This window comes from Tinamus guttatus, unplaced genomic scaffold, assembly GCF_059628265.1.
Source record: "Tinamus guttatus ecotype Peru unplaced genomic scaffold, ASM5962826v1 Tinamus_guttatus_pri_ptg000110l, whole genome shotgun sequence".
Classification (NCBI taxonomy): Eukaryota; Metazoa; Chordata; class Aves; order Tinamiformes; family Tinamidae; genus Tinamus; species Tinamus guttatus.
Genome location: NW_028288644.1, coordinates 151,792 through 172,152, shown reverse-complemented (window position 1 = coordinate 172,152; position 20,361 = coordinate 151,792).

The window sequence follows — 20,361 nt, the reverse complement described above, 5'->3', positions numbered from 1 at the left end:
AATCACCATGTGGTCTAATCATTTTCTAGTAGCAATTGCAAAGACTGAGTTGGGGTTTTCATTCTGGGGATGCTGACAGCAAGACAACAGTGAAAAATCATTATGAGTAGAAACTCTAAGTGCAGAGACAAAACTTCTTAAGCAAAGAGTTAGTTAAATGTGATGCTAGGAGGTTTCTGAAGAGACTTCCTGCAGGGAATATATGTATACCCCTTTACTGTAGCCTGCAGTTGTGTGTATGGACATACATTATTTGAAAAGAAGTGGTTCTGTCACAAAGAAACACCAAATTCATCACACCTACTTCTCTTTTGGTAAGGAAATAATCCCACAAAGTCCTGAATACTGTTTAACTAAGTGGACAAAATGAAAATAGAAAAATATGGATATGTGCAAAAATAAGATGAGAAAGTCTAATATTCCTCAGCTAATGAACAAATTATTGCATTCTTTAAAAATAATAACTGATGTTTTTCTCTTTTTTTTTTTTTTCCCCAAAATCTGGTAAATTCATGACTGGACTTTACATGGCACTATCTGTTAGGCTCTATTTAAATTGCAAAGTTTTCTGGAACAAGGAGGGTCTGCTCCCTGCATGGGAATGACATACCTATCGAAGTGGGTTCCTTTCGTCAGCTAAGGGATTCAGCAGTCACCCTGCATCCTCCCAGGAGGATGCAGAAATCCTCCTGGGAGAACTGATTTGAAATCATGCCCTGGCCTCTGCGTAGCATGTCTTGTTTGCAGTAGGGACACCAGGTCCTCCAGGGGTTAACTCTCTGCATAAGTGGTAGCTGCCCAGTGTTGGCAAGTAGAGCAAAATTCATTGCCAGGAAGGCTGTGATGTGGTCATGCAGTCCTGGGTCCTACACAAATTGCAGAAAATCCAATTCCACTCCTTCCTTCTTGGAGTCTTACCAGTTAGTAACAAAGGAGCACCTTAAAACTGTTAGATTTTGAGCTAACCTACAGTGCTGCCATAGAGACTAACCAAATAAGAACAAGAGGGCACAGATTTTTGCCAGTTGTCTGGTGACTGCACAACAAAAAAAGAAATTACCTATGTAAAATATTTGCCTACCATATATATGCTTTCAATACTTTCCATACACATTTAAAAATGTGAATTTACAAATAAAAATTTACAGGAACAAATGGGATTTGTTCTGTATCATTAAGAATCTAGAACTGTAAAACAACAATGACAATTCCTTATTCTTGCACTTAAAATACATTTTTAAAACAGGATTTTAAATGCTTTTACTGCTGTGCCTATATCTATGCAAGAACCTACTATTCTGTATTATTTTTCTTCTCGTTAGCTACTATTAGACAGACTCATCTCTTTGCACTTTTCCCTATGCTGTCAGTGGGCATGTACAGTGATTTTTGGAGTGCGGCTGCAGCAAACAGCAGTTGCAAAAGTGCCAGAGATTGTCCTTTCATCCAAAGGTGCTGTGGTATTAACATTACAGGGAATATATAACCCCTTCTGAAAGCAAGCTTCAAGTACCACCCATAGACATGCTTATGAGGTCTGAGGATTCATCCTGACCATCAGTCTGTATCTGTCAGTCTGACCTACTGCATAAGAATGAGACTAGTACCTCATTACCTTCATATTGAGTCAGATGATTTCTGTTTGACTAAACTTGCTCACATTCCACAACAGGTGCCAGCTTCAGCTGAGGACTTTGAGAGACAAGTAACCTGCCAATTCTCTTTAAAAAGTTGTGTGAGCAGGTAATCCTTTTCACTGGAAAAACTGTTTGTCTCTGTTCTAATGTGAGCTGTTCAGTTTCAGCCTGTAAATGTAGTTTTGTATTCTGTTTAAGATAAGGATCATGGCTGGTCAGTTGTTTCTTAGCCTCCATGGAGGTTTTTGTACTTTATGTACTGTGAAACTTTTAATTTCTGTCTGTATAACTAAGTGTGATCAAGAAACTGAAATAAGTCACTAATTCAGTTGAGCATTCTAACAGAGCAAGCCAAATAGCATCATGAAACAAATGTCTGGAATTTTGTGTTTGCCTCTGGTGCCATGGAGCAAATGCTCTACACACTGCTGTGTTGATCGGCGGCACCCACAAGCAATGTGGGAGGATGGAGGAGAGGGGATAAATTCCTCCCATGCCAAGAGCATTTTCCTAGCCATGGGGATGAGAAATGTGAGGAACACGCCCAGGCAGTAACTATTCAGCATATGATGCTAAAGATGGTCTGTCTTGGGGGTGGAAACCTTGATTATGGCCAGGAATATGATGCCCAGAAGAGTCCGGACTTGCGACTGAATATAGCTCACCTCTTACTGTGTCAGCTGGCAGGCAGCAGAGGAAAGCCAGGAGAATTCTCAGTCTTTCAGGGAGCAATCCCACAACATCATACAGTACCATGAGCATCAACCCTGATGTACGGCCTTCTTCCCACTGCCACTCATTGCCCTGGTAGAAAAACTCTGGATATTTAAGGCACAGAAGCAATGACGATGCCTAGCTGGCCTGTTGAGAAGACCTCTAGGCACCCTGCATGGCACCCAGAGATAAAGCTTTTCTGGAACCTAGGAAATGCACCTGGCCTTTTGAGTGTTGGAAAGCTATTTAGAAATCCTATTAAGTTGAAACTTACTTAGTAAAGCATGCACCCCTGCCACACACATACATACTCTAACTTAATCTGTAATTTTAAATAATCTCTGTCATCAAATACAGGAAGTAGTGGGAGGTAAAGTTTTATGTTTCTAATTTTCAGCACATAGTGACACTGTTTTAAAGCTTTCCTTTTGTGTGGGACAAGTGCAACTAATGGTCAATACATTTTTTTTTGAAATGTTTTATGGTTTTAAACACAGAAGAGGCCACTATTGTTTGGTTTTCTTTTATTAATCATTTTTGGCCTGGCTTAGTAAAGAGGTTGGAAAACTTTCAATGATTCGTAGCAGGTATTTGACCTACAGTGCTGTTGTTTGGTCTTTCAGATTGTCCTCCTTGGTGGAAATAATTCATGCTACCTCATAACAATTTGTTTAGTGCACAAGGCACAGTTTATTAACATTGTCGTAATGCAGCATTTCCTTCAGACGCATGAGGTTTCTGTAGTGTTTTTTGCTTTTGCGGAGCATAAACACTGAAGGGCAGCTGCGAGGGCTGTGCTCTTACCAAGCCAGTCAGGAACCCTAGCAAAGTGGGGAATGCTGCTCTGAGACACTTAATCAACACGGCAGTTCTCATGAGCCGGTTAACATTTACCACATTAAGCAAAGGGGTGCAGAGGGGTTTCTGCAGGGAAGGGAGAGGTTTCTGGAGGGTTTGTCTGAGGGAGCATAGGGTAGTGCATTCGGCAGCGTGTGTGCAGATACGTCTGTTCAGCCATGTCTGTGCAGCCGCTGGGACGGCGCAGGAAGCTATTGACAGGGAACTGGGAGCCTGCATCTGGGAGCAACATGTTTCAAAGGGCTTATAAATCTTGCACTTGGAAAAAAGAAAAAAAAAAGAGGGGGGAGGGGAAGAGGGAAGGGGAAATCACTGCAGGGGCCTGGACAGGAGGGCAGCACCAGAGAAGACAAGAGGCGCTTTTTCTGTTAGATGCTGTGCAGGCCCACATTTGTGCGAAGAGGAAAAGTTTATGATTCCAGGGCACCTCATTGACAGCCATTGACAAAGCGTGCGTGGGCAGGCTGAAGTGGAAGGTCCTGCCCCTGCTGTCCTTCCCCCCGGCCCCTTCCCCCGGCCCCGGCCGACTGTGGCAGGTTCGAGGGCAGACTAGTTCTTTCTGCTTGACTACGCAGGCAGAGGTGGCTCCTGTTGTGCACAGAAAGCCTCCTCTGAGATATTGCTGCCATCCCTCATCCCTCTGTCTCTCTTTTCACCTCCGTTGATGGCCACCAGGCTTCTGCTGGGTTGGCCATGCATCAGTAGAGGTGCTGATGAGATGGTTGTGTCTGTGCAAAAGCATCTCTGTTTCCTAATTAAGATACATTTTTATGAGAATAGTATCGAAGGACCACTTAACAGCATTGATGTTTGACACATTTCAAAGTAGTGTGCAAGAAGGAAAACACATACGTTTGATGTCTTTGTATTTTATGGAGGCTTGTCCCTTAACTAATCCCCCTTTAACTGGGATACAGGTTATACCTCAGTTAAAAGGCTTCTGTGTTGACAAGACATTTAGTGAAATGATAGTCTCACAAGAGCTTGGGAGAGTGAAACAGGACTTTTGGGGGGATAAAGTGAGTTTTCACAAAATGTTTAAAAGCTTGACTAATTAACATTTTAGAGGAAGGAGCTTTCTGTTGGGAGTGAGTATGTCCAAAGACCTCTCTTTGTCACTGTTGCCGGTGTCACTAGGGAAACATCAATGCAATTTCTGATTGTTCAGGCAGGGAAAAAAAAAAAAAAAAAAAGGCACCAAAAACAAGTACGATGTTAGTGGTCTTGAACTACCCAGGAAATCGATGTGGTGTGTTCATCTCAATCAGCTAGGTAGATTGAAAGTCCTGTATAGCTACATATAAGATATTTGTCCTTCACTCAACAGCTAAGGCTGCCACTGTTGTTAGCAGCATGCTTTCCTGTTTGATTATTTACCTCATGTTTTTTAAGCTTATGATGTAGTTACTTCTGCCTCAAATGCAAGTGACTTTACATGGTAGTCTGCTGATAAGCCATGACTAGGAGTTGTTACACGAGTGAGTGCATGATGGTGCGGCACCAAATCTTTTTCTGAAATGAATAATCTAATGAAGCTACCCAGCATCTTATGGAGATGTTGAACATACACACTGAAGTGGAAAGTCATCATTAAATTTACTGATGAGAAGCACTTGGGTTCTGTTTCTGATTAACAGATACATTTTCAGTAAGTGAGCATTCATATGGATTCATTTCCCTAGAGATTTTCTTATTATATAGTTGCTCTGTTCCTTGGTTCCCTCTTTAGCAATATGTTTTCAGGGAAATACCAGAACAAAAAAAGAGAGAGAAGGAATTACCATACTTGCCATATTAATTATCCTCTTTCAGGAAGAGCAGCAGAATTCTGGCGTCTCAAACAGACATTGTAGCTCTGCAAACACAGAGGGAGATGTGGCCAACTGCATGTCCCATTTTTGTCCTGTGGAAAGGCCTCTTATTAAATAGTGACTGAACAAGCATCATCACCGGTACCTTGATTACAGCTGTGTAGTAGGGACTGTGAATAAAAATAGACATATGCTTATGATTGAAAATAGTGAGATTTTGATATAATATGTGCTAATGAATTGAGTGACTTCATGAACTTATTCAGGATCATTTCAGTATCAATGTGGCATAGTATTTCATGAAAATATCATTTATTAAAAAAAAGCATCACCTTTTTTGCTGTTACATTTATTTATATTTTGTTTCACTCATTCAAAAAAAAAAAATCAATGAACACTAGAACTGGCCTGATGCCAAATTGTAAAACATGAACTTCTTTATTGAGGCTTCTGAGGAAGCTGGTATCCAGTCTGAGATCTGAGCTCTAGCCAGGTTTAGTTTTACAACAATATATTTTTTTCCCTCTGAAATCACAGGTGTGGTTTCCATTATTTCAAGGAAAACCATTATAAGAAAATATACATCTTTAATAAAAGACAGCTTTTCTTTCTCTATGTGTAGGACAATGGATTCCTATTTACATTATGATTATCTTAAACCACTGGATAAAAAAAACACTTGTTTGTTTTACAAGTTGGTTTAACATTTTGGTTCTTTCCAGCTGATGGGTTGAAATATGGACTCTTGGTCTAAAAAGCTTAAAAAAAAAGAGAGAAAAAGAAAGCTTCTACTGGTTTTCAGCCTTCTGGAAATTCTACTTTTTCTCCTTTTCTTAGAAGGGTTCTTCTTTTTCAGCCAAATAAACGTAATTCTTTAAAAAAAATCACTCTCGTTTTCTCCTCTAGGCAATAATAGATGTCTCATTTCATATTTATTTCTGGCACTTATAGAAAGTAGGTATAGACACAGAGTAAACTAGAGTCTAAATTGTGGTCAATTTTATGGAAATTCACTCACTGCAAAATGACCGTTTAGTGGAGGCATCTTAATCATACTGAATTAATATTAACATGTTCATTTGTCATGGTATTCATCCATTAATCTTCATTTCATAGAATTTTCCTTTTGTAACAGTCTGACTTTTATTTATCATACTGAACTGAGATACAATAACTAATAATAAAGGCTGCCACTGGAAAATGATGGCATTAATATTTAGGAGATCTTGAAGAGTGAATGCAGTTCCTCAATTTATTATGAAGCACAGCACTTCTGGAAATTTTCCTGGCTTCAGCTCCAAAACATCATAGTCTACAACTGAAAACATTAACATTTGCTTCTCATTTTCATAGACTTTTGCCACTTATCACTTCATTATAACCAGTCTCACGAACTTTCAAGCCTATCAGCTGTAAAAATGAAAACTCTTAAGTAAAACCAAAAGTTTCCTTAACATACTTTCCTCCGAGGTGTGTTCCCTTCTCTCAATCAGAAGTAACACTTCTAGTTTTCATGTGTCACTGTTTGATTTTCCAGTAAGGCAGAACTGCAGCACTCTTAAACTGTCAATGGTGAGTTTTCCATCTTAGGTTTCAACTGTATGGCATTTTGAGACTTTGGACCTGTAACATTTCTATGTGACTTTGGAAATAGGTCTTAGTATCAGACAGTCCAGACAGTTCTCAACTGTGGATGGCATATCATTCATTTCATTGCTGATGCTTTGTCTCTATCTTGTTTAGCTTGAAAGTTTGACAAAGCACAAAAAAACAAAAGTTCTGCAAGAAAGTTTCTGCAGAAGGTTCCAGTGTTCTTGCAGTGGCAGCTATTTTTCTCCTTTGTCCCATATACCTTTTTCCTGTATCCCCACTTCTTTGACCATTATACATCTTACAAATAAAAAGATAGTACTCAATCATGACCCCTCCATCCACTGTGTATTATTTGCTCCATCACCATGTGAGCAGCATGGTAGATAAGACAGATTTTCTAGATTTAAGAATGAAATCCACTGTGTTTCTTCATCATTCATGCCCCCATCGCTCTCTGGAGCGATTCTCAGTCTTCACAGCTCTTCCAATTCCCCTCCTCCACCATCATGGGATGAACCATTCCTCAGCTGTATTTCCTACCACTGAGAAGAGGACAATCCTTCCACCTCCCCCTAACACACGCGCTATCTTCACCTTCTTGCTCGTCCAAGTCCCAAAAGATTAACACTCCTCACTTTTTCCTGCAGTTAATAGTGCTGGAAATAAACAGCAAATTTCCCCTCTTCCTCACACAAGTCCTCATCTCAGCTATGCACAGCTTGGAGCTAGGCAGACATGTCCCTTTATTCTCTGAGCTCTCTTTCCTGAAGACTGGAGAGAGGGGTTGCTGTTTCCCTGCTAATTTTGGTAAACAAACAATCAAGAATCATCAGGAAATGGAAACTGTACACAGTCCAGAAAGTATTACTTAGAAATGAAGCAGGACTTGTGCCTGTACCTAATCTTGCAGTAGTTTACGTCAACAGGTTAGTTTATCTAGAGATTCCCCAGAGTCTTTCTCTGCATTCCCCTATCATGAACGAATGCAACAATCTCCACCCTGCACTGCCAAGGCCTCCCCTTGCATTTTCCAGTTTGATGTATAGCTTCCTGCAGGATTCATCTCCTTGTTAGAGCTCAGGGCAGGATGTCTAAACAGAACAAGCCAGGATGGATTTTTAAATTTCAAGAACTAACCAAAAGGGAAATAAATGGGACAGGGAAGACAGGGGCAGTCTTTACTGCACTTCATTACATTAAAAATGGTTTGGGGGATGCAGTAGTAATGCCAGTTCACCTAAAACTGAGCAAATAGGAAGCGAGACCATGGAGTTCTAAGCAGGCATATGAAGAGATAAGTAAGAAAATTATGTAAGTTATATATATATATAAAAGTAATAAAGTAATAAAATTACTTCTCTCTTCCTTAACAGCAGAAAAATATGTGGTAATAAATGTGTGATTATGCCTGTCTTCTAGACTGTTTTCCCATAGTCTGTCCTGGATCCCTTTACATTATCTAAAGGGATAGTCTTGTATAAATCTGCATCTCTCCTGTGCAATTATCTACCCTGTCTTTTGGTGCAGACTTTTTGGACCTCTGTACATTATACTTGTAGCCCAAGTTCAGAAATGCTTCTGTTCTAGCCTACTTTACCTGAAAGCACCTCAGCCCAAGGAAAGGGATTTGAGCTATACTCCCTGAAATTCCCCACAATTCCCTGCAATACCCACAAGCATATCTGGAATTACTGAATATTGGATTTTCCATTTTGACTTTATTTGGGTTGGTTTTATTTTGGTCAAGGGGGTAACATACATATTCTAAGTCTAAGGACTCCCTTCTTAGAGATTTCTACGACCACAGTGATCTGGTCCCACTAGTATCTTAAGCACCTATTTTTTCCCCTAAATTACCTTTCTAATATCACTCAGCTACAAGACACAGCTCTTGTTTTCTTGATGCCTTTTGCTATAGCATCCTAATACTGTATTAAAGTGGTGCAACTTTATGTCAAGATATCCCTCTTAAATTTACACCAATGAATCAAAATATAACTTGGGGTATGTTTTCACATGCAGGTAAAAGCTAGGCACTTTCTGTAACTCCTAAGTGATTGGCAGTCCAAGAGGCCATTCAAATCTTTGGTAAACTAATTGGCACTCTGGAAGTACCTGTCTCTCTCTACAGATCACATAGAGAGCAGTGCAAGATTCAGTGAGCAGTTAAGCATCTAAAACGGGAGGAGTTTAATCTAAGTTTTAGTTCATCACAGAGGTGAAACAAGACAGTTTACTCGAAGCTTTTCTTGTCTGCAAGAGCATGTTTCTGAACTCTTAATAAAGACTACTTGCTTAATAAGAATTCTTTATGGTTTGAGTCTTTAAGGATTTATACAAACCTGCATCCAGGTAAGGCAATACCCATTAATCAGCTAGTTATACATCAGTGTAGTTGACATATTCTATTTATTTTCTATAGGTCTTGAACTTGGAAAGTTAAAGAAATATCTGGAATAATTCACTGTGGTAGTAGATTTGTTGCAGCATATTAGCAAGTAGACAGTAGTACAGAATATAGAATAAAGTCAAGGAAATACTTGAAAACACAAGAGTGGTACTTCAGCCTCAATCCCAGCTAGTGTGTGTTTGGGATTTACATTTCTGTTTAAAGGATTAATAACTCTGAAGTTAACACTTGCATACAGAAATCTATGTCCTAGTAAACTATACTCAAAGCAATGTTACTGAGGAAAACCCTACCCATCCTTTTACAAAAGCGAACTTAACACACACTATATTTTGTTCTTCTGTCATCCAAACACAACAGTCTCATTTATGAAGTCATCACCAAACAACAGTAAAACAATCTAGTTTGGTTCTATCAACTTTTCCCAAAGTCTTATTACTTTAAAGAAGACTTTAAAAATAAATAAAAAATAAAACTTTGGGGTTTGAGACTATTTGAAGTCTTAGGTAAGTGCCACAAGTGCCACAAGACCAATAGTGAGACAAAACAAAGCCATGGCACTGACACACTTGCCTCAAGTTCTTGGACTTCCTGGCAAATGCAATGCCCATTTCTGAGGAGGTGTTCAAGTATGAATCTGTTGGGATGGTAATTTGGGGAGGATAATCCTATGTAAATTTCTAAAGTATTGTTTAGAAAGGATATGGAAACAGGAAGCTAAACTTTAAAATTTGTAATAGCTGCATCAGTTCTTTAAAGCCAAATTAGACTTTGCAGTCAAAATGGAGCGCCACAGAAATGGTGTTTTGAAATGCCAAATTTATTACACTTCATGTCTGCATATGACATCTGCTTCATTTATGACTGAAAAATCTCTTCCATCCCAAATTCTGTCTCTCTGATTTCATCCTAGACATAGATTTAAGCTGATCCCTTTTTGTCTGTCTTTTTCTTCTTCTGGTTGCAGAAGAGTGGAGTCAGAAGAATTGGCTTTGATCTGGTGTGCCTTTCCTGAAATCTGTAAAACCCTTTGAGGGAAAACAGGAATAGAGAAAAAAACAGACATTTCCTTATGTTTAAGGAAACATAAAAGCATAGGAGAGAAGTGAAAGAGAAATGAGATACCATGGGCTCTTAATTGAGTTTGTTTGTGGATTTTTATTTATTGATTTGTGGTTTTTATTGTTGTTTTCATTTTTGGTTTGTTTGGGGAGCTTGGTGTTTTATTTTGTTTGTTTTTGAAAATAAAGAGAGAAAAAGATAAAATAAAAACCATGGAAATCTTGCCATGGAGAAAGAGATAAGGAAACAACAAGGGAAGACCATCACTTAAGAACCTGCAATAGAAAAGAACAAGCTAACTTTATTGAACAGAATTAGAAGGTATAGAAGAGAAAAATCATCCATTTTGAGACAGACTTTTTAACTGACCAAATAAAAGTACTTTTCAAGCATGTCATTATTGCAAATGCCTGCCTTTGTGATCAGAATGATGATACCATATGGCCCTGTGCATCTAAAGGTCTATGGCATACTTAAAAGTTAACTTAAAAACTTAACCACAACAGTCTCTCCTTTCCCTTTCTCAGTCTTGTGACACAAGTAACTTGATTAGTAACACAGACAGATATGATTTTTAAAATTCTGTTGTTGCTTTGGCTTCTCTTTTATGATATAAGAGTCCTTAGTGTGCCAGGATGATGTTGACATACATCTTATTTATCACACTTTTAGTACTCTTTCTCAAGGCTTTGTTGATCTATATTCTTCATTTCTCTTTTGCAGATGAAGGCTTCAGTAGATGTGGTCTCCTGCTTATCCGTATACTTTGTTTTTCATATATAACTGATCAAAATTATTACACAATGTCCTATTTGAAACAGCCTTTTCAGTCTATATTTTCTTAAAATAAAAGATTCCAGGGAAAGAACCTTTTTTTTTCATGAAATCTCATATACTGTATCCAGTTTGTGAAGTGGGGATAGTCAGTGTGGAAGATTCCTCTTTGACAGAGTCATCATTTTAGTGGGACTCATGTCAGTTCAGTGATTGTTCTTCAGTACTGGTCAAGGAACTCAAGAGGTGATTAAAAGATTTTAAAGATGGAAGCTGGAAAAACAGCTTAGAGAGAGAGGCTGTTTTTTACTATTGCCTCATGAGGAGCCTGTTCGTGATAGTCACTGCCACTGGGATGGCTCCACCAGTTTGCAAATACCAACTCTAAGATGATGGTGATGACCATGTCTACTGGCATGTGCTTATTTGTGTGTGCACATTTTTATTTAAAAATAATTTTGTTGTGTAAACAAAAACCTATTTGTTTTTATTTTTCTACTACTCTTGAAAGTAAGCTATGTGCAAGAAGGGAAAGAGCAGCATAACAATTGGGTCAGGAAACAAAGCAAAACTTATTCTGAACTCATTTGATACTACTTCTTCATCTATTATGGATCTGAATTGCTAGGGAGTGAAAAAGCTTTTCAAGACTAGACAATGATGTGAACATTTCCCCACACATTTTCCAAACATAAGTTTAATTCTAATTACACAAGAAAATGAATTCAAAGATTAAAACCAAAGCCACTGTCTGATATAAGAATGAATGATTATATATGTCCCATTTGAAATATTTTTGTAGAGGCCTGCACATTCTGTAGAAATGACCTTGAACAGCATATTTTCCATTTGGGTAGTGACACAAGTGTAATGCAGTGGGTAGCCATGTTGCTTTGAATCATATCAATAAGAAATCTGCACAATGGGCAGAAAACCAGACTAATCTGATGGCTCTTGCTTGTTTTTGTTACTGCCTGATATCAAGTCTGGTATCATCCCAAATGCTTTAAGTTACATAAGAGAGAACACGGTCTATAGAAATGTGGAATTAAATAGAAACACACAACTCTTTAGAAAGTTCAATTACCTTTGGAATACAAAATGGAAAAGCTGAAAAAAAAAATCAGACTCTTGCCTCAAACCTCCACTCTGCTAACAGAGCTGATTTACTCTGAGATAGCTATGGTGGTTCCTGCTCCACCTGTCCACTCATGTACCCCATGTCACTGCTGTGGCAGCTCAGCTGCTTATGGAACAGCTGCCCTAGACATGACAGCACGGGGTTTTAAAGCAAGTGGAAGTTAGTGCTTATCTACCTTAACATGTTGGTTTGTAAATCCTGGCAGAATAGCAACTGCTTCCTAAACAGCTGTGTTTTTTTCTGTGATAACTAGAATTTTTTATTTTTACTTTTTTTTTTAGAGAGAGTGACAGGAGCTATCCTAGCCATCCTCACTCATAAATCAGAGCCTGAATTTAAAAGCCCTTATAAGTTTATGCTATTTCATCTTTTTGGACCTGAGCCTTTGGAAATTTGATACTTGCATTACCTTGCAAAAGCACTGAAATTTAAGCTTGTATGGCTGCCTATGATAAAATCTTTACAAGTACCTAAATTATATTGGAGACCATTTGGTTGTGGACATTAAAGTTCTTATGCTGTTTTTGAAAAAAGGATTTTAATCCTTGAAGTTTTCTCTAATTTCATGGATTTTTTATATATTTCATCATAGATTTAACTGTGATAAGTTGAACTTGTCTGATTAACAATTGCCTTTAATTATCTTTGAAAATAGGCTGGGTTTGGCAAATGGAGAATTCTGTTTTTATATCTGTTTTTTATTCCTGTATTTAAAATAAAAATAATATCCAGATTAAATAATTCATTTCAAGTATTTATCTTTTTCTGTACATCATTATAAAAAAAGAATATATGACTTTTTCATTTTTTGAGAAAAGGGTTTCTGAGAATATTTGCAAACAATATCTGCTACAGGAGAGAATAATTTTCACAAAACATTTTATTGGGCAGAGACATCAACTTAACTTTGACTAGCAAGAAGTTAGTATGTAAGTATTTTGTCCAAAGAATATTAAGCTCTGTCCTACTAAAAAGGAGAGCTAGTCTCAGTGAATATGAATATGAAAATGAATATGAAAAAAAAAATCATCTTAGTTCATGATACTGTAAGAGAAAAACACTTGAGTTAGTAGAACAATACTATTAAAAAGTACTTGGAACCTCAAAATCAGTAGTAAAAGACCATTTTGTTCTGAGGCTTATTGTGGTATGGTGCATCACAGACATATCCCTGCCATGTAAAAGTAGCCTTCAAAATGTCAGGCATCTAAGAACAACTGGTGTCAGCTACTATCTTTTGTGAAAAAAAAAAAAAAAAGAGCTGAGGTTTAAAAATCACTCTTGGAAATACTTCGGGAAGTTTCCCCATCTGCTGATTTCAACATTTATACCTTCTTTATTATTATATATGTTGCTTTTTTTTTCTTCAAAAATCCTTTCAGAAGTAATAGATTATTTTATGTCTATCTGTAATTTTGGGAAGATATCTCCAAATGGATAACTGTGACTTAAAAGCTCAAGACTGACATTTAAACAGATGCAATTGTTTATCCGCAAATGCTCCATGCGCTACTAGAGAAATTTGAATTTGTTTTCAGAACCTTCTACATCATGTTGGCATTTTCTAGTATCACAATCAACATTTCCGTTCTTCTATACATTAATTGCTAAAAAACACGTTGAACATATAACAGAATGCAAATGCCACCAACATGGGGAAAAAATCAAAAAAGAGAAGAAACAAGTGTGACAACTGAAGACAGTAGAAGTAAGATCAGAGAAATAAGGGGGAGGAAATTTGAAAAGTCACTATTCCTAATAGTCATCTCCCTTCCTCTGCTGAGAATTTTTGCACTTAAAGTCAGCAAAAATGCATTTCTCAGCCAAATCATTATAAAATCCAATGGTTTGTTTTGAAAGGCCAGTAAACATGGATTTTCACCAGAAGCTGGACTTAGTCCTAACTGGGTAGAGATAACTTACATTCCCTTCTCCTGGCTTGATGGGCTGGAGTGGGAGGAGACAGGATTGTGAAGGGGCAAAGTGTATTAACAGGAGCAATAACCTCTTAAAAACTTGAGCACTGTGTGTCAGCTCTCATTTCTCAAGCCATTCCCTTATCTCTAAGCAATCACTTGCTAATGCCATAGGTGATCCTGCAGCTTTCTTGCCAAATGACAGAATATGTTAACGTTCTTGCAGAGTTTCAGTGATCATTTGTATGAAGACATTCACAGAAATATTCCCTAATTGCTGACGTTAGAGGAGATGCAGTGCAGTTTCAGCAAGATCACTAGTACTGTTTATGGAGATGCATACACAAGTGCAAATGAACATAGCATTATCCCCTGGTAGTGAAAGGATGTCAGAAGAAGCGGTAGCTGTTTTGGTAGCTGTTTTCCACATCTAGTGTGAAGACTTAACCTACAAGCTTCTTCCTATCTGATCAATGGTTCATTCAGCCATGGTAATGATACAGGGCATCTCAGAAGGACCAATGGCCATTCATTGCAACTACCCAGGCAGCCTCCAAATTTTGTTATTAATGCAGAGGAAGGGAATTTCTGCTGTTGTTCACCAACAGGAAAAGAAAAAAGGGCTCTCTCACCCTGCCTTTTAAATCCCTTTGAGCTCTAAAAGGCAGTGTTTCTGATGTAAGCACAAATAATGTTTCAGGTGGTCCAGACCAGCAGCTAATAGGCTGCAGCCGGGAAACTCCCTTTCTCTAGGACAGGTGTTTCAGCCGGGGGCCGAGATTACAGAAGCACACAGGGTTTTAGGGATAGCATGACCAGATGGCACTGCTTTCCTTCTTTTACAGCGGACTGTGTTTGTAGTTCCCCAGCTTCTGTTTATCTTGATGGTTGGGCCATTCATGCCTAGAGCTGCAGTAATTGCCTTGCACAGGTGCAGGTAAGCCCTAGTTTTTGAACAAACATCAGGTGCTGCTGATGTTTTTCAGTCACTGTGTTATCTGAAAACACATCCCGGAGAAATCCCACATAAAGAAGAGGGTCAGCTTTGCTGTCAAAATATGGGGATGGATCTAACCTTCCTTAAAGTTGGAAAATAATCAATAAAACAAATCCTTGGGAATTTTACTCCCTCTCTTCTTAAGCCCCCTCCCTAGATTTGTAGAATGATAGGTTAATAATTTACTGCCTACTCACTCATTGTTCTTTCCTCATTTAACACCCAGAAATGAAGTATTTGTGATCTCCAGACACTCCTTCTCCCAGAATCCTTAATTTTATATCAGCTAAAGTAACTAAATCATTCTCACCACGTATTCCAGTAAGAAAGAACAGTCAAGCCTATGGTGGCTTACTGATCTCTCTGCAAAACTAGCTTCCCTTGAACTCTTGCATGGTCTACAAAGTTCAGTTTCCTAGAGAGTAAATTTACATTGGTCAGCTTTCTCAGTTGTGGCCCTATGTTTGGACGATGGCATTATGAAAATACAGGTTAGGATTTTCAGGACAATTGCACAATGAGTAAACTTGATTTTCAGAACTGCTGTAGCAGTCCTGGCTTGTCTCCTTGAACTGCTACTGAGTCTGAATGTCAGGCCCAAGTCATTGTTGACTTACAGATAAATACAGCATTACCTTCGTAGAAGTACACAAAACACTCCTGTAGAACTGCTTATGCTAACTTATGCATAGGCCAGCTGGACTGCTTATGCTAACCAGCACGTAGACTCATAAATTGTAACTTTGGTAGGGCTCTCGTGCAAGTGTTTTTGACCTTGAAGGGAACCTTCCTGTTGGAAGCCAGGGCTCTGGCCAAGTCCCGGTCTCAGATGACAAGGAAGTAGGTCATGCCAGATGTTACCAAGTTTTGCTGATTTGGTTCTATAAACCTGGACCCTCTTGCCGCCACTTTGGAGACCTCACTTGCAGGTGGACGCAGTGCGTAAGACCTCCCAGTTGCCGGAAATGTTCTCCAAATCCTCACTGCAACAGGTGCTCTGCAACAACTGCAAATCTGGATGATGGTAACATATCTAGAAAGTTGGTGATTTTTTCTTAAATATGTCATTCTGTATTGCCTTAATATTAATAGTGAAATAAGACTGTTCTTTCCAGTGGTGTCTGGTTCTTTCTGTTGCTCCTCTGTCAATTGGCAAAACACTCCTGAACATGCAGACGTTGACTATAAACCCTGGCGAGATCAGAGATACTTATTTCAGCTGAATTGAGCTGACAATATTTTTGTTCCTTGAAGGTGTTTTTGTTTCAGGAAAATGTACTTTGCCAGTACTTAAACAGTAAAAAAGAAAATGGTATCAAAATTCTGGCGAAGCATAGATTTCTTGTACGTGTTATGCAGTTGACATTTAACAACTGTTGAGCAGATTTTTTCCCCATTTATTTATAAAAAGCTATAACAAATAAGTTATTTTAAATCTATTTATTATCAATAGTTACTCATCATGTAACTTTTCTGAAGAAGTTATATTTTTTCATATCAGAAATGTCATGAAAAATCACTATAATTCTGTGTATGTGCTACTGCCTACCTAAGTGACAAGGAATTCAGTCCATTTTCTGAATTATTGATGAACCTCTTATAAAAATTAACAATATCTCTATAGAATTCAAAATATCAGTATATGTTAAAAGAAAAATGAATGCATTGTGTCATGATATGGATTTGTAAATTTGTTTTTAAATACAGTTGTAGAAATGAAGAAATAGGCAAACATTAGGGCAATAGCCTATTTCTGGGCATTTTTGATATAACTCCTATTCTTCCACTAGCTTTCTGCAGTTCTTCAAAGAACTCATTAAGTTTTTCTAAAGTCAAAAACTTACTTTATTTGGTCCAGGATTCCACCATTCATACCACATTAATGTCATGTTATCTCTGATGAATAAAATGAAGACAATAGTGGATCATCATACTCACAAAAACTGAGGCAAAAAGGAATCAGAAAATTGACATCCTTATGAGCACTTAACTTAGATTATTCAACCAACTCTACTCAATATGATAAAATAATAAAACATTGTGGAGCTTTTAGTTGCCTAATTGAATACAAGGTGCTTTGAACAGATGTTTTGGCCACAGTTAGTATGGAATAACTGCTCTCATTCTGTGGTATGTATAAGCTTACTTAGTCTTTATATAATCAGGGATAAGATACTTTAAGTTTTCCCATGCTCGCTGAAGGCTAACACCATTCTTATAGACAGTTACTAAGAAATCACATATAGATACAAAATTTGTTTGCTTGTCTTATTTTGCAATAGCAAATCCATGTCCTTACATGTTCCCTACTGGGCACGTAATTTCAAGATCTGCTCCTCAATATGAGAGGCCACTGACTTTGAAACTTGCATGGCCAGTTTCTGCTGCCTCTTCCTCCACTGTTCATTTCTGCTGTTTGATTTCTGGAAGTCAATGCTAGGAAGAAAGTCATGGATAAAAGGTTACTTAATGATCTCAGTGTGAATGATATCTATATGTCTGAATTAAAAACAAACAAAAAAGACAAAAAATAACAACTCTGAGAAGTTGCAGGTCTTATGTAGGGCAGTCCCTGTTCCAAAGGGAAAGAGTAAGAGGAAGAAGTTAGACTGGGCAGAATTCCTACATAGGGAAGTTTACATAGCACTGCCCATATTACTCATAAACGTTGTGAATGCTACTTGTATCTGGGGTTGGTAAGGTTGTTATCACTAAAACACTTTGAAAGAAGAAAGAAAGCACTGTTGGAGCAAACAACTATAACTCAGCATTTGCTGCCTGGGCACCTACAGCACTCAGAGGGTTGGAGGAATAGCCACGTCACCTGGATATTTCATTGTCACAGCCTCCCTTCCCTCCTCCCCTCTTTCTCCTCTTCCCTCCTCCCCTCTTTCTCCCTTTCTCCCCCTCTTTCTCCCTTTCTCCCCCTCTTTCTCCCTTTCTCCCCCTCTTTCTCCCTTTCTCCCCCTCTTTCTCCCTTTCTCCCCCTCTTTCTCCCTTTCTCCCCCTCTTTCTCCCTTTCTCCCCCTCTTTCTCCCTTTCTCCCCCTCTTTCTCCCTTTCTCCCCCTCTTTCTCCCTTTCTCTCTATCTCTTTGGCTTGCTTGCCCTGCTGTCCATGCTGCCTTCACCTGGTTTGTTTGATTTATTGTGGAGTCACTGGGGAAGCTCAAGTTACTGCTTTGAAGTAAGCAGTGACTTCAGGGTCCTTGGCATGCACAAACTTCCCTTGCCTAAACCACATCAGGCTCTGCCCACTCTAAAAGAGGGGCCTTTCTTCTGATTAAGGAAGTAGACTTTTGTACTTGATCTTTACAAATGAACTGTGGACCATATATCAGGCTTTAATTGTTCTTATGTTTCTTTATTTTTATATGAAGCATGCATAGCTATGTTAGTTTTGTTTTTAAGTTTGCAAATTACTGATGAGAAAAGTAAGGAATTCATACAAAATATAGCTACCAATAGTCGAGTTGCACAAATCTACTTGAAGCTATCTAATTAATACCCTAACAAATAACAAAATATACATACTTTATGTGCATAACTAATAGGGTCCTGCTTTAGCAACTTTATTTCTCTTACTGGTACATTTGTTTTCAAACTTGCAAGTCTGACTTTCTGATCTGTATTTTTTAATTCAGTTTTCATGTGGGTGTTTTATCGGACTCAGTTCTCTGAAAACAAGAAAAAAGAATTAGGTTTTATTACACACCTTCCAGAATATTTAGATAAGCAAAGCATGACTAACATTACCAGAAAACTGTATAAGATTGCACAGCAAACACAGAATTACCATCTTAACACATTTTTCCTGTTGCGAGCGTTTTTTGTTGTGTTATTCTTTACATGCATAAGCAAGCTTTTCATTAACTGTGTTCAGATGGTAATATATGTACTGGATCCTGGGGTGCATTAAGAAGAGTGTCTCCAGCAGGTCGAGGGAGGTGATCCTGCCCCTCTACTCAGCCCTGGTGAGGCCGCATCTGGAGTATTGTGTCCAGTTCTGGGCTCCACAGTACAAGAGGGATTTGGAGCTGCTGGAGAGAGTCCAGCGCAGGGCCACAAGGATGATCAGGGGCCTGGAACATCTGCCCTATGAGGAGAGGCTGAGGGAGCTGGGCCTGTTCAGCCTGGAGAAGAGAAGGTTGAGAGGGGACCTGATCAATGTATATAAGTACCTCAAGGGAGGGAGTGCAGAGGATGGTGCTGGTCTCTTTTCAGTGGTGGCCACTGATAGGACTAGAGGTAATGGCCACAAACTGAAGCACCAAAAGTTCCACATGAACTTAAGGAAAAGTTTCTTAACAGTGAGGGTGACAAAGCACTGGAACAGGCTGCCCAGAGAGGTTGTGGAGTCTCCTTCTCTGGAGATCTTCCAAACCCGCTTGGACGCAGTCCTGTGCCACGTGCTCTAGGTGACCCTGCGTGTGCAGGGGGGTTGGACTAGATGATCTCTAGAGGTCCCTTCCAACCCTAAGCATTCTATGATTCTATGATTCTATGAACAAGATATCTATTGTGGACACTTTTTGAGGCATATGAGTATCTACAGCCCATGTTTACACATCTAATTTCTATCCTACCCTGAAAAAAAGAGTTATTTTAGGGATCCATTTTCTTGGTTTTAGGAGATTAGGATAGATAAAGTTTAACAAGAATGGAAGTCTCATTAGGAAAACACCTAGAAATATAAAATTGCTTTGTATCCTTCCTTCTTCTCAGGAGCTGTACCTGACATTATTCTGTTATGACTTGTACAAAAACTAAATCTATAATTTTGAACTCACTGTTATAGCAATCAAGATATTTTAGAAAACAAAATTTTCTCTGCTAATGCTCTTCACCAAAGCAGAAACAGATTTAGCATCACTTCAGTCAAAAGTTAGGCATCATGTGATACCAGAGCAAGCTGTTGGTTTGTGTTATTAAAACCTGCAAGCTCTGTCTGATTATATTCTGGAAAAAAACGTAGAGGATAGAGTGGAATAGCATCAAGATATGTCTTCTGTGCTTTAGTACCAAGTGTAGACCTGTAATCTTAGCATAGTTTCATTTAATCACATCCCTTCAGAAAATCAGCAATAGTTTACAACTGAATTGCCTGCCTTTTCATAGTCTATAATATGCAAATTTTAAGGTTCTCTCCTGAAAACAAGGAAAATCCTTACAAATGTATAGCCTAAACTTAGCTACTTTTACACAAATTGTCTAATGCTTCCCTGAGTGCTTTTGTTTCTTGAGTATAAAAACTACATAAGGCAAGACAGAAACAGCAGCATGGTGTAAAGCATGAAAGTGCCTGAAGCAGTGAAGGATACTTGCATACCAATTCAGTGTGCTTAAACAGGTTCTAAGACCTTAGCAAACTTTTCTGAAATCACCAAAAAGCTTGTCCTAAATGAGTCTTGACAGTTGTGTCTGGCAGGAACTAATCCACTGTCTAGATA